This window comes from Orcinus orca, chromosome 6 (genome assembly GCF_937001465.1).
Source record: "Orcinus orca chromosome 6, mOrcOrc1.1, whole genome shotgun sequence".
Classification (NCBI taxonomy): domain Eukaryota; kingdom Metazoa; phylum Chordata; class Mammalia; order Artiodactyla; family Delphinidae; genus Orcinus; species Orcinus orca.
The window spans coordinates 27,980,758-27,992,958 of record NC_064564.1 but is presented as its reverse complement, the minus strand read 5'-3'; the positions used below and the strand labels follow the sequence as shown (position 1 = coordinate 27,992,958).

At 42.6% G+C, this 12,201-nt stretch overlaps 1 pseudogene; it reads left to right on the top strand.

Moving 5' to 3' along the window:
* The first annotated feature begins 2,307 nt into the window (after nt 1–2,307).
* On the top strand, nt 2,308–3,587 carry LOC101279462 (leucine--tRNA ligase, cytoplasmic-like; annotated as a pseudogene).
* The last annotated feature ends 8,614 nt before the right edge of the window (nt 3,588–12,201 follow it).

The window sequence follows — 12,201 nt, the reverse complement described above, 5'->3', positions numbered from 1 at the left end:
GTGTCTCAGGCTTTGCTCAGCCCTCTGAATCATCCTCATAGCCACAGGAGGTGCGGTGAGGCCCAGATTGAAGTTGGTAGATGACCCAGTCTTGAAGGCAAATTGTGAAAATAATCACCACCCAGGGTCCTTGTTTGCAAGCATTGCGGCTTCACAGATTTAATGTCTCTGATAGCTCTAAGGGACTGCTCCAAAGAGGCAAGGGAGGATCCAGGATATACAGGAGTTTTTGCAACTAAAAGCAGGTACTCAAAACATCAAAAGTTACTGCTAACTAAAGAAAACCAGACATCTCAAGTTAGCACTTTTCTATCTATGGGAAGATGCAAGAGTCTGGGCTCATCAAAATTATTCCTTTGATATGCACCTTAACTCTCTAGGACTGGTATCCTGCTTTTCTCCATCCTGAATCTCTTCATGGTGCACATTATGGGGCATCTGCAGTGGTCGATGGCTTGATGGCCCCAACATCCTTTATTTACTGATAAGCCTGGTGACATTCTTCATTCTCTTAATGAAGGGAAACCTCACTAAAATAGAGTTGGGAGGGCAGAAGGGGGAGCTGTCACACAGATACCATTTGAAGTCTATAAGATCCCAACAGGAAGAGAAGTACCTTCCATCTCCTACAGGAATGATACTACTTTATTACCACCAGCAGGAGGAAGAGAGATTTTCTTCTTGCTTGGCATGGCTCAGACAATGAGAGACAGTCACAACTTAACCAATGAAAAGCCACTATACTTTGAACTCCCAGTTTCCTCTAGTGCAGCAGTCCCCAACCTTTCTGGCACCAGGGACCCATTTCGTGGAAGACAATTTTTCCATGGACCGGGTGTGGGGCAGATGGTTTCGGGATGAGTCAAGCACATTATATTTATTGTGCACTTTATTTCTATTATTATTACATTGTAATATATAATGAAGTAATTATACAACTCACCATAATGCAGAATCAGTTGGAGCCCTGAGCTTGTTTTCCTGCAACTATATCTTCCCATTTGGGGGTGATGGGAGACAGGGACACCCGAAGTGGGTTGTTTATGTCCAGTCTACTCCGTAATCTCATTTTGGTTGCTGTCACTGCAGGAAACCCTGCTTCACAAAGATAGGATGTTGGAAATGGAAGCAGGCTTTTCAGTGCTTTTGTGGCAATCTCAGGATATTCCGCTGTGACTTTAATCCAGAATGTATGGAGTATGGAGATTTGAAGTTGTCTCAAACATACTTTTAAGGCCACCATCATTTGCAATCTCAAGCAGTTGATCCTCTTCTAGCACAGACAAAGTCAATTCACCTGGCTTATTCACAAATGGGTCGCAGATCCATTCCTTCCCAGTTCGGGGGTCTTTTGTGGTTGGGAAGTAATGTTCAAACTCTTGTGAAAGCTGAGATAGATGAGCAGTTTTGAAGGTTTCATGGTTTCGTTGGATAGCTGGTCGCCACATATTATACAAAGTGGGCTTGGAGAATGTGAATCACCTGCTGCAATTTAAGTAAGACTTGGTATTTTCTTTTAAATGCAGCTTTTTTTTGTTGGCAGCCTGAGAGTCTTCTGCTCTCTCATCATTGGGTCTTTCACCCTTTTCATAGAAGCTCTTCAGCGACATTTGTTTTTTACTCATTTTGGCTAGGGTGAGCTTGTGGGCTTACCAAAACTATGACTGAGACAAGTGCACAGTGTGGGAAAGAGGCGCGGATGGAAGTGGTAAATAAAATAATGGGCGGGCCACGTGCAGACTAAAATAAGGGTCAAATTCTGACTTAAAGCCTGCCACCAGATGCAGCTTAATTGTCACTTGTCACTCACTGATAGGGTTTTGATATGAGTCTGCAAGCAATTGATTTATTATGGTCTCTGTGCAGTCAAGCCTCTCTGCTAATGATAATCTGTATTTGTAGCCGCTCCTCAGTATTAGCATCACCACCTCAGCTCCACCTCAGATCATCAGGCATTAGTCTCATAAGATCCTTCGCATGCGCAGATCACAGTAGGGTTCATGCTCCTATGAGAATCTAATGCTGATGCTGATCTGACAGGAGGCAGAGATCAGGTGGTAATGTGAGTGATGGGGAGTGGCTGTAAATACAGATGAATGGCTCATTCACCCGCTGCTCACCTCCTGCTGTGAGGCCTTGTTCCTAACAGGACACAGACCGGTACCAGTCTGTGGCCCGGGTTGGGGACCCCTGCTCTAGTGGGCTTTTTGTTTATAATAGCCCCTCCCAACTTTCCCTTCTCCTCAACAAAAAGTTTCCTCTCCTTACTTTGCTGCACTTCTTTGCTGGATTTTGATGTCAAAACTCCACAGGCAACTTCCTCACTTTGACCCAAGCTCTTGATAAATATTCAGCCGATGGAATGTGCTTGGCTCTAGCTGATGCTGGTGACACTGTTGAGGATGCTAACTTTATGGAAACCATGGCAGATGCAGGTATTCTCCATCTGTACACCTGGGTGGAATGGGTGAAAGAAATGGTTGCCAACTGGGATAGCCTAAGAAGTGGTCCTGCCAACACCTTCAATGATAGAGTTTTTGCCAGTGAAATTATAAAAACAGATCAAAACCATGAAAAGATGATGCTTAAAGAAGCTTTGAAAACAGGGTTTTTGAGTTTCAGGCTGCGAAAGATAAGTACCATGAATTGGCCATAGAAGGGATGCACCAAGACCTTGTGTTCCGGTTTATTGAAGTTCAGACACTTCTCTTGGCTCCATTCTGTCCTCATTTGTGTGAGCACATCTGGACACTCCTGGGAAATCCCAACTTAGTTATGAATGCTTCATGGCCTCTGGCAGGTCCTGTGGATGAAAGCTTGATACATTCCTCACAGTATCTCATAGAAATAGCACATGACCTTAGACTGCGACTCAAGAACTATATGATACTAGCTAAAGGGAAGAAGACTGACAAGCAGCCCCCTCAGTAGCCTTCACATTACACCATCTATGTGGCGAAGAGCTATCCATCTTGGCAACACATCACCCTGTCAGTTCTACGTAATCACTTTGAGACCAACAGTGGAAAATTGCCTGATAACAAAGTCATGCTAATGAACTAGGCAATTTGCCAGAATTGAAGAAATACATGAAGAAAGTGATGCCATTTGTCACAATGATTAAGGAAAATCTGGAGAAGATGGGACCTCATGTTCTGGATTTGCAATTAGAATTTGAAGAACAGGCAGTGCTCATGGAGAGTAGAGTCTATCTGACCAACTCCCTTGAGCTAGAACACACAGAAGTCAAGTGTGCCTCTGAAGCAGATAAAGTCAGGGAAGATTGCTGTTCTGGGAAACCACTTAATGTTTTTAGAACAGAACCTGGTGTATCAGCTTCTGTAGTGAATTCTCAGCCATTCAATGGCCACTTCTCAACCAAAATTGAAATCAGGCAAGGAGATAACCGTGATTCTATAATCTGGCGTTTAATGAAAGTGGACTGAGGAATCAAAGACCTTTCCAAAGTGAAACTGATGAGATTTGACGATCCACTGTTGGGGCCTTGGCAAGTTCCTGTCCTGGGAAAAGAGCATGCTGAGGAGACGCCCATTTCTGAGCGTGCTGTTTTACACATGGACCCCACGAGCAAGAAAATTCATCTTACTGAAAATGGGCTACGGGCAGATATTGGTGATACAGTGATATATCTTGTTCATTAAATTCAGGCACATTGGAGATTTATCCTGATTTCTGGGGATATTACTACTATGACCGTGCCTACAGATGGGCTATGAGAACCTTAGGCTGGACCTAAATGTGGTTTGCTATAGTTGCGTGTCTCGAATTGCAGTTGTTTTCTGCTCCCAGATAAACTTGCTTTGCTGGTATAATAACTGGCTGTTTTATTGTCTGGTGTTAACAAAATCTTTGCAGGAAAAAAATACTACAAACAAAAGAAAAACCCAAATAAAAAATCTGGTAAATTTTTTGCTACACATATGACAGAAAACTAGTATTCTTCAAGGTGCAAAGAGTTCCTACAAATTAAGGAGAAAAATAAAACAAAAATCCAAATAGAAGAATTGACCATGGACATAGACAATTCACAAGAAATAAATATCAAATGACTGTTTTATGTTTCATTTTTGAACAGCTTCTTTTGAGATTTAATTCATTTACGGGTAATTCACACCTTTAAAGTGTAAAATTCAATGGTGTTTAGTACATTCCCATAGTTATGGATCCATCATCATAATCAATTTTAGAACATTTCCATTACGCCCAGAAGAAAGTCTGCACACCTTAGTCATCACTCTTCCGTCTTCCTAACCCCTCATCCCAGGCAACAACTAATCTAATTTCTGTCTCTACAGATTTGCCTATTTCGGACATTTCAGATATATGGAATCATACAATATGTGGTCCTTCATTGGTTGATGATACTGAACACTTTTCCTATGCTTATTGGCCATTTGCTTATCTTATTGGGAGAACTATTCAGATCCTTGGTCCATTTTTAATTGGGCTATTTGTTGTTTTATTATTGTGTTACTAAGTTCTTTGTATGTTTTTATACAAGTGCCTTTTCAGATATGTGATTTGCAGATATTTTCTCCCATTCTGTGGGTTGTCTTTTCACTTTCTTGATGGTGTTCTTTGAAGCTCAAAAGATTTAATTTTGGGGATCACTAGTTTACCTATTTTGTTGTTGTTGTTGCTTGTGCTTTTGGTGTTAGAATTAGAAACCATTGCCTAATTTAAGGTCACAAAGACTTATACCTATGTTTTCTTCTAAGCATTTTATAATTTTTACATCTAGGTCTTTGGTACTTCTGAGTTAATATTTACATGTAGTGTGAGATGGAAGTCCAACTTCTTTTTCTAAAATGTGGATATACATTTATTTGTCTGAGCACCATTTGTTGAAAATACTGGCACCCCTTTGAATTGTCTTGGTACCCTGTTGAAAATCAATTGATTGTAAATGTGATGGCTTATTTCTGGACTCTAAATTCTACTCCATCTATCTATATATCTATTCTTTTTTTTTTTTTTTTTTTTTTGCCACACAGTGGCCTGTGGGATCTTAGTTCCCCAGCCAGGGATTGAACCCAGGCCCTTAGCAGTGAAAGCTTGGAGTCCCAACCACTCAACCACCAGGGAATTCCCTATATATCTATGCTTATGTAAATACCATATTGTCTTAATTACTGTAGCTTTGTAGTAAGTTTTAAAATTGAGAAGTGTGATTCCTCAAACTTTATTCTTCTTTTTCAATATTGTTTTGGCCATTCTGTATTCCTTAAATTTGTACACAAATTTTAGGATCAGCTTATCAAATTCTGCAAAAATGTCGAGATTTTGATAAGGATTGTACTGAATCTGTAGATCAATTTGGAGGGTATTACCATCTATAAATATTGTATTCCAGTTTGTGAACATGAGATACTTTCAAACTTATCTAGTTCTTTAATTTCTTTCAACACTGGTAATTTTCAGAGTATAATTTTTGCATTTCTTTTGTTAAAATTATTCCTATTTTATTCTTTTGAAATCTATTATAAAAGGAATTGTTTTCTTAATTTCACTTTTGGTTTACCCATTGCTACTGTATAGGAAAAAATTGACTTTTGTATATTGATTTTATATCCTACAACCTTGCTGAACTTGTTTATCACTTCTAATAGTTTTTAGTGGATTTCTGAGGCTCAAATGACTTTTAAATATATGAAAAGAGACCAACCTGTTATAAAATGAGACAAATGTAAATAAAAACTATCATGGGATATGGTTTTTTTCACCTACTGAACTTGCAAAGATCTAAAATGACATTCATATCATTGTATGGGTGTGGTATGTATTAATATTTCTATTAATATTCATACTCTTTATTCAGCAATCCCACTTCTAGGAATATATCCAAGAGCAGCTATCTTCCAGTTCACATACAGTATCCCTAGGGATGCATAAACAGTATTGAAGTGTTACGTTGTATGTAGGCAGGTCACTGTTTGATTCCATTTACATAACCAGGCAAAACCACTCTGTTGAGAGAACTCAGCATAACTGTATCATCATATCATTTAATCAAAATTTTTCAGGAGACTTCCCTGGTGGTCCAGTGGCTAAGACTCAGCGGTCCTACTGTAGGAGGCCTGGGTTCGATCCCTGATCAGGGAACTAGATCCCACATGCCACAACTAAAAGTTCACATGCCACAGCTAAAGATCCTGCATGCCACAACTAAGACCTGGCACAGCCAAATAAATAAATAAATACTTAAAAAATTTTTTTTCAGGATGTTTCTTTAAATCATGAGGACTTCCTCCATCTCAACCTAACCATAATCCTCCTCCTCAATAAAATAATAACTCTCCTCTATCATCGAGTAGTTTGCTTGCTGTTTGTTTTATTTTTTTAATATATATTTTTAATTGGGTTCCTTTGAATTTTTTTTTTTAATTTAGAGTTGCTTTACAATGTTGTGCTCGCTCCTGCTGCACAGCAAAGTGAACCAGTCATATGTATTGCTTGCTGTTTAAAAGTTATTGTTATATTACCCTTTTCATAAGCATTGTATCCAGTTCAAATCCAGCCCCCCCAAGTTATTTCAGTAGCCTTCCACATGGTCGCCTATATTTCATAATTCCTACTCTAAATTTTCTTCTAGATAGCAACGGATTGATTTAAAAAAGTCACCCCACGAACCTGACTGAACATCTTCAATTGTCTCCCACTGGATGGTGAAACTCCCTTACATGTGCATAGAATTTAAATTCCCCAATATCCTGGCACTTGAGGCCCTTCACAAACCCTATGTTCTAACAAATGCGCATGATACAGTATTCAGACAAGTCATGTATTCATTTATAATAAATAGTTGTTGAACCCTTACTGTCCTCTAGGAGGTATATTGATAAGGAAAACAGATCTTGCCTCTGGCCTCTGGACTTTATAATGGGGTGGGTGGTGACTAAACAAGTCAGTGCTGGATGTAATTACAAAAGAGAATCAGTACTACAAAGAAAAATAAACAAGGATGTCAGTAAAAGAGAATAGAGGGCAATCTACTTGTGCAGGTGGTCAGAAAAGGCTTCTCTGAGGAGGTGACATTTAAAAGCATATATTTGCCTGCTGGGTAGAGAATGACCTGGAGAAAGGTGGGAGTGAGCCAGGGGAGGAAGCTTCTTAGTTGACCAGATGGCTGAACTCTGCTCCTGCTGTTTCTTTCTTGGAGTCATTCATTCAGTAAATATTTCCTTAGCACCATGTGATGTTCCCTTCATGAAGTGTAAACATTCTTGTGCATGTAGACATAGTGTCCCCTCCAGAGGCTAATGCAGTACCTTGTGCTCAGTAGGGTCCATTTGATATCTGTTGAGCCAGGGAGTAGAATGGCTCTTCTGGCTCTCTTTTTCATTCAGCAGTGCTGTGACAGTGATAGTTTCAATTATTTGAGAGAAGCCTGGAAGAGGAATGGTGCTCTAATTTATGATTTTCCTGAGGTTCCAAGGTAAGCCAAAAATGAGTGTGGAGAAAGAGTACTTTCTGAGAGAATTCCTGAGAAGAAAGTGGTCCTCTTTGGTTCTTCTGGTCCCACTGCTGCCAGACTTCCAAGGAAAGAGGCTTGCAAAATCTGGCTCCTTCCCCCTCTAATAGGAAGCTGCTGGGGTCTACCTGGTCTGAGGCTTCCTGGGAAGCAAGGTAGCCAGACCTCTCCATTCAGAATGGGAAAGGAAGGGACTCATACCCTCCTGGTTGAGGTTTTTGGAGCCAGGGCGGACTGCCTCCAAATATGCCACAATGGCACATTGATTATTTTGAATTAAAGTTACTTAAGAAATGGCCAATGCAAGAGGGACACTCTGACCTTCCCCTCTGTCTCCCTGAAAACAGGAAATAAATCTCCCATGTGAAAGGTACCCTTTTTGTACCAGGAGGCAAAGAGAGATCCTTATCACCAGAGATAAGGAAATCAGGCTGAGAAGCCTGTATAAACAAACGCTGTTACTTTTTAAATTTACTACCCCAAGCCCAAATTCTGTTTAGATTTTTCACTAATTGAGCACCCAAAACCTAAGTTTGTATTGTCAATTCCTCACAAATTTATTTTTTCTTTGTCTAAAAAGTATAAAATCTGCCTGCTTTGGTCACCTCGTAGATCCCATTTCTATGAGGCCTACATGTGCATGAATTAAAATTTGTTTCTTTCTCTCCTGTTCTTCTGTCTTGTGTTAATTTTGTTATTAGTCCACCCACAGGAACTCAAGAGGAGTGAAGGGGGAAATTTTCCCCTCTCCAACAAGGTGAGGACACTAGAGAGGGCACGGGGGTGGGGGTGGGGGTGGGGGGTGGGGAGGGTGGGGAGGCGGAGGGGGAGGGGGAAGGGGTCAGAAGCCAGGGTGTTGGATCTAGGTCTGTGTGTGGCTCCTGCAGAGCCAGCAGTAGCACCTCTGGTAAACCTGTTTTTTTCCCCTAACTGGTTACTTCCCCTCGAAGAAAAACTTCTGCATTGAGGCCATGAAACAAACTTGGGGAAGCTGGCTACAAACCACAACTGGTCTGTAGTCTTTAATGAACCACATCTCTCACCAGGCTCTAGTCCAGGCAGTACAGATACCGCAGAAAATAGAAACAAAGGTGTGCCCTCTGGAAGTTCAGAAGACACGATGTGACAGAGGGTGCTAAGAGGCTTGGAGAAACCATCCTCACTCATTCCAGCCTCCGGTAGCCCCGAGTGGGGTAAATACCTGGAGAGGTGCCAGGCAGAGCTGACCCTGCCTTTTCCTGAGCATTCCTTACCTCTTCCTTCTTTTTTGGCCCCACTGCTGGCCATCCAGGTAGGTTGTGGTCACCTCTGCCCTGGATGACAGCCCTAGACCTCATGCTTCTCCCTGTAGAATATGTGCATCAGTGTGGCTCTAGTCAGAGATCTGACCCCAGAGCCAGCGGAGAGGAGTGGCTTCTGTCCTAGTGAGGCCACCATCTTCTCAGGATTCACATAGGGCTGCCTAACCAGCATAGCCATAACCTATAGCCACAAGTGCGAGTAGGAGAACCAGCATAAGCCACAATCATAATGAGGGTCATCATGTTAAACTTGTAAGCCCTGAGTGCTCCCAGTTCAATGACCTTTGTCTCCACTTCCCCGGGGACAGCAGGCTATAGCATCCAATTGGGAGTTGACCCAGGCAAACACTGAGGAGAGATCATCCTTACTTACAAGGTGACTGGTGGCCTATAAGGCTCACTCACCTAGAGGTTAAGTTAATACAAAGAATCATCCCTATTGCGTGGGGTACATACTGAAGACTGAATACTTTTTGCTGTGTTGAATAACTGAATAATCCTGTAATAAATATAACTAATTTAAAAAGGCTCCTGAGGATCAGTTTCCTATGATCCATCAATGTCAGTGGGGTGAATATACCAAGGTTCACTGTGGGTTCATCTCTGGGGCAGAAATTCCCTTCTCCCCAAGTAGAATCCCTGGGATCCAGCATTAAAATAGACATAGGCCTTGTATAAGTTGAAACTTTTAACACGCCTGTTTATATTTGTTTATATTTGCCAGCAATATAGTTCCTGCAGGATGAAAAATACATGCAGGCCCTTCTGACGTAATCTCCAGAAGTACAGTGTGGTTGAAAAACTGTAAAGAAATTAAGTTTCTGGAAATGCTTAGTTAGCAAGTTGGAAGAGAACAGAGGCTGCCTGGGAAGTTGAAGCAATTTGGCTTATTTAGCATTCCAGAAATTCACAAAATACTTCGTATTCCACTTTTCTAACTTGTTATTTTGAAAAATTTCAGTTTTCCAGAAAAGTTGAAAAAATTGCAGAATTAAAACATATATACCCATCACTTAGATTTACCAATTGTTAACCTTCTGCTACGTTTGCTTTATCTGTATATAAAATACATGTGTTTCTGAGCTATTTGAAAGAACATTGTAGCCACCACAACTTTTAAAATAATTCATCACACAACTCCGAAGAACAAAGACATTCTCAAACATAGCCATTATCACAGTGAAACATTTAACAGACTAAATAATACTCTCTTTAATATATTTTCCATCAAGTTCTCCAATTATCTCCCAAATCTCTTTCATAGCTTCTTTCCTTCAACTTGGTGTAGGATCAATGGTCATGCAATGGATTTGGTTGTGGTCTCTTATGTTTGAACTTATTCCTAGCTGTTCTGTGTTTTTCTTGATGAAGATTTTTTGAAGAGTCTGGTGGAGCTGTTTTGCAAAATGTCTCTCACACTGGATTTGTCTGATTTCTTCCCCTGTGACTAGCTTCATTTTAAACCTTTTTGGCAGATATACATGGGTGACGTAAAACCTCATTTTTGACATTCAGCACGCTAGCAAGTAAGGCTTCTGAGGGCCATGGAGATATTTTTAGCAGAAAGACTAGTAGTTGCCTTCTCTGGAGTGTGGCCCTTCCTGACATAGGGCTGGCTGACATTCCTGGCCTGTGCATTCTTTTTTGTTTTAGAAAATATCTTTTTTTTAATTAAAAACAATTTTATTTTTATTTTTGGCTGCATTGGGTCTTCGTTGCTGCGCAGCTTTCTCTAGTTGCAGTGAGCATGGTCTGCTCTTCGTTGTGGTGCATGGGCTTCCCATTATGGTGACTTCTCTTGTTGCGGAGCACCAGCTCTAGGTGCGTGGGCTTCAGTAGTTGTGGCTCGCGGGCTCTAGAGCGCAGGCTCATTCGTTGTGGCGCACGGGCTTTGTTGTTCCGCAGCATGTGGGATCCTCCCAGACCAGGGCTCGAACCCATGTCCCCTGCATTGACAGGCGGATTCTTAACCACTGCGCCACCAGGGAAGCCCTGGCCTGTGCATTCTTGATAGCTCCCAGTGATCATCACTAGAGGCCAACTTTAAAACAGGGGTTCTCCAGTGTTGGAGGGGGTAGGACAACATATTTGGCTTTGTCTGGAGACATTTTTGGTTTTCATGTTGGAGGAGGGAGTGTGCTACTGGCACCTAGAGGGTAAAGGCCAGGTATGCTGCCAAACATCTCCCTTAAAAACGAGTTATCTGACCCCAAATGTCAACAGTAGCGAGGTGGAGAAATCCAGGGGATGCCACTGAAATATTCCAACTAGCTGACTCCTTGGCACCTGCCTCCTTCCATTTCTCCTTGTTCCTGAAATGCTCCACTACTGTCTGCATCATAAACATTAAACAGAAAGGAAAGTAACAATTTCTCAACACTTCCTAACTGGTAAGTACGGCGACACACTTTTGTATATCTGTAACTAAATTGGCCCTCTACTTGGCCTGTGAACTTGTAGCTCTTGCCAAGTGTGTCATCTGAGATGAGCACTTTAATTGTTCCAACAGGCACGTATCAATCTTACTTGGAAGAAAAAGGTGCCAGTAAAATCCCAAAGAGCATTGCTAACTGACAATTGTCCTGCAGGTTAGAGTATACACAGTGCTTTCCAATAATACATCTGTCATTTGACCTGACAACATTCGGGGAGGCGGTTTATTACGAAGTGACTGCGCTTTTGCACTCGAGGAACCACGTCCGCCCAGCGACTCGCTGGAGGACACCGGGCTGGTGGGCGGAGAGGGCTGGGCGGGAGTCGGGAGATGAGGATGTGGGGAGAGGCGAGTCCCAGGCCAGGGCTTGGGGGCAGAACTCCAGGCTGGGGTAGGGGTTCAGACCCGGGGTTCAGCCTCCAGGTACGGCACTCCGCAGGAGTCAAAACTGTTCTGGACGCTTCCTTCCTCTCCCCGTCCTCCTGCAAACAATTAACCTGACACTCAAAGGGCATCTTGGCTTAAACATAACTCAAACAAGTTCACAAGTAACCGTGGGAATGCCTGGCTCCTGACTTCCGCGGAGAGCCGAGCGAGTTCTCCAGTTTGTGGTGGGGGCGGCGCACGGGGAGGGAGTGCAGGGTCAAGAGCTGCAGAGCTCACCCTCCCCTGCCAGGTAGGGCAGGTGAGTGGGCGAGGCCCGGGTCCGTGCCGCGGTGGCGCAGTGCGGCGGAGGGGTCCGCGCGGGAAGCCGGATGGCACTGGACGCTGTCTCTGCGGCCACGGCTCAGCCAGTGGAGGGCCTTGTCACTGTATCCGGTTTTATCCAAAGGGGCGGCGTGCGCGACGCAGGTCGACTTGCTGCTTAAATTCAAGGACAAGGAGGGACAGTCATTCGGTGAAAGCCCTCCCACCGCGCGAAAACGAAACTTCCAAGGATGCCAGACTTCCGTTGCGACCGCGCCGCCCCTCTC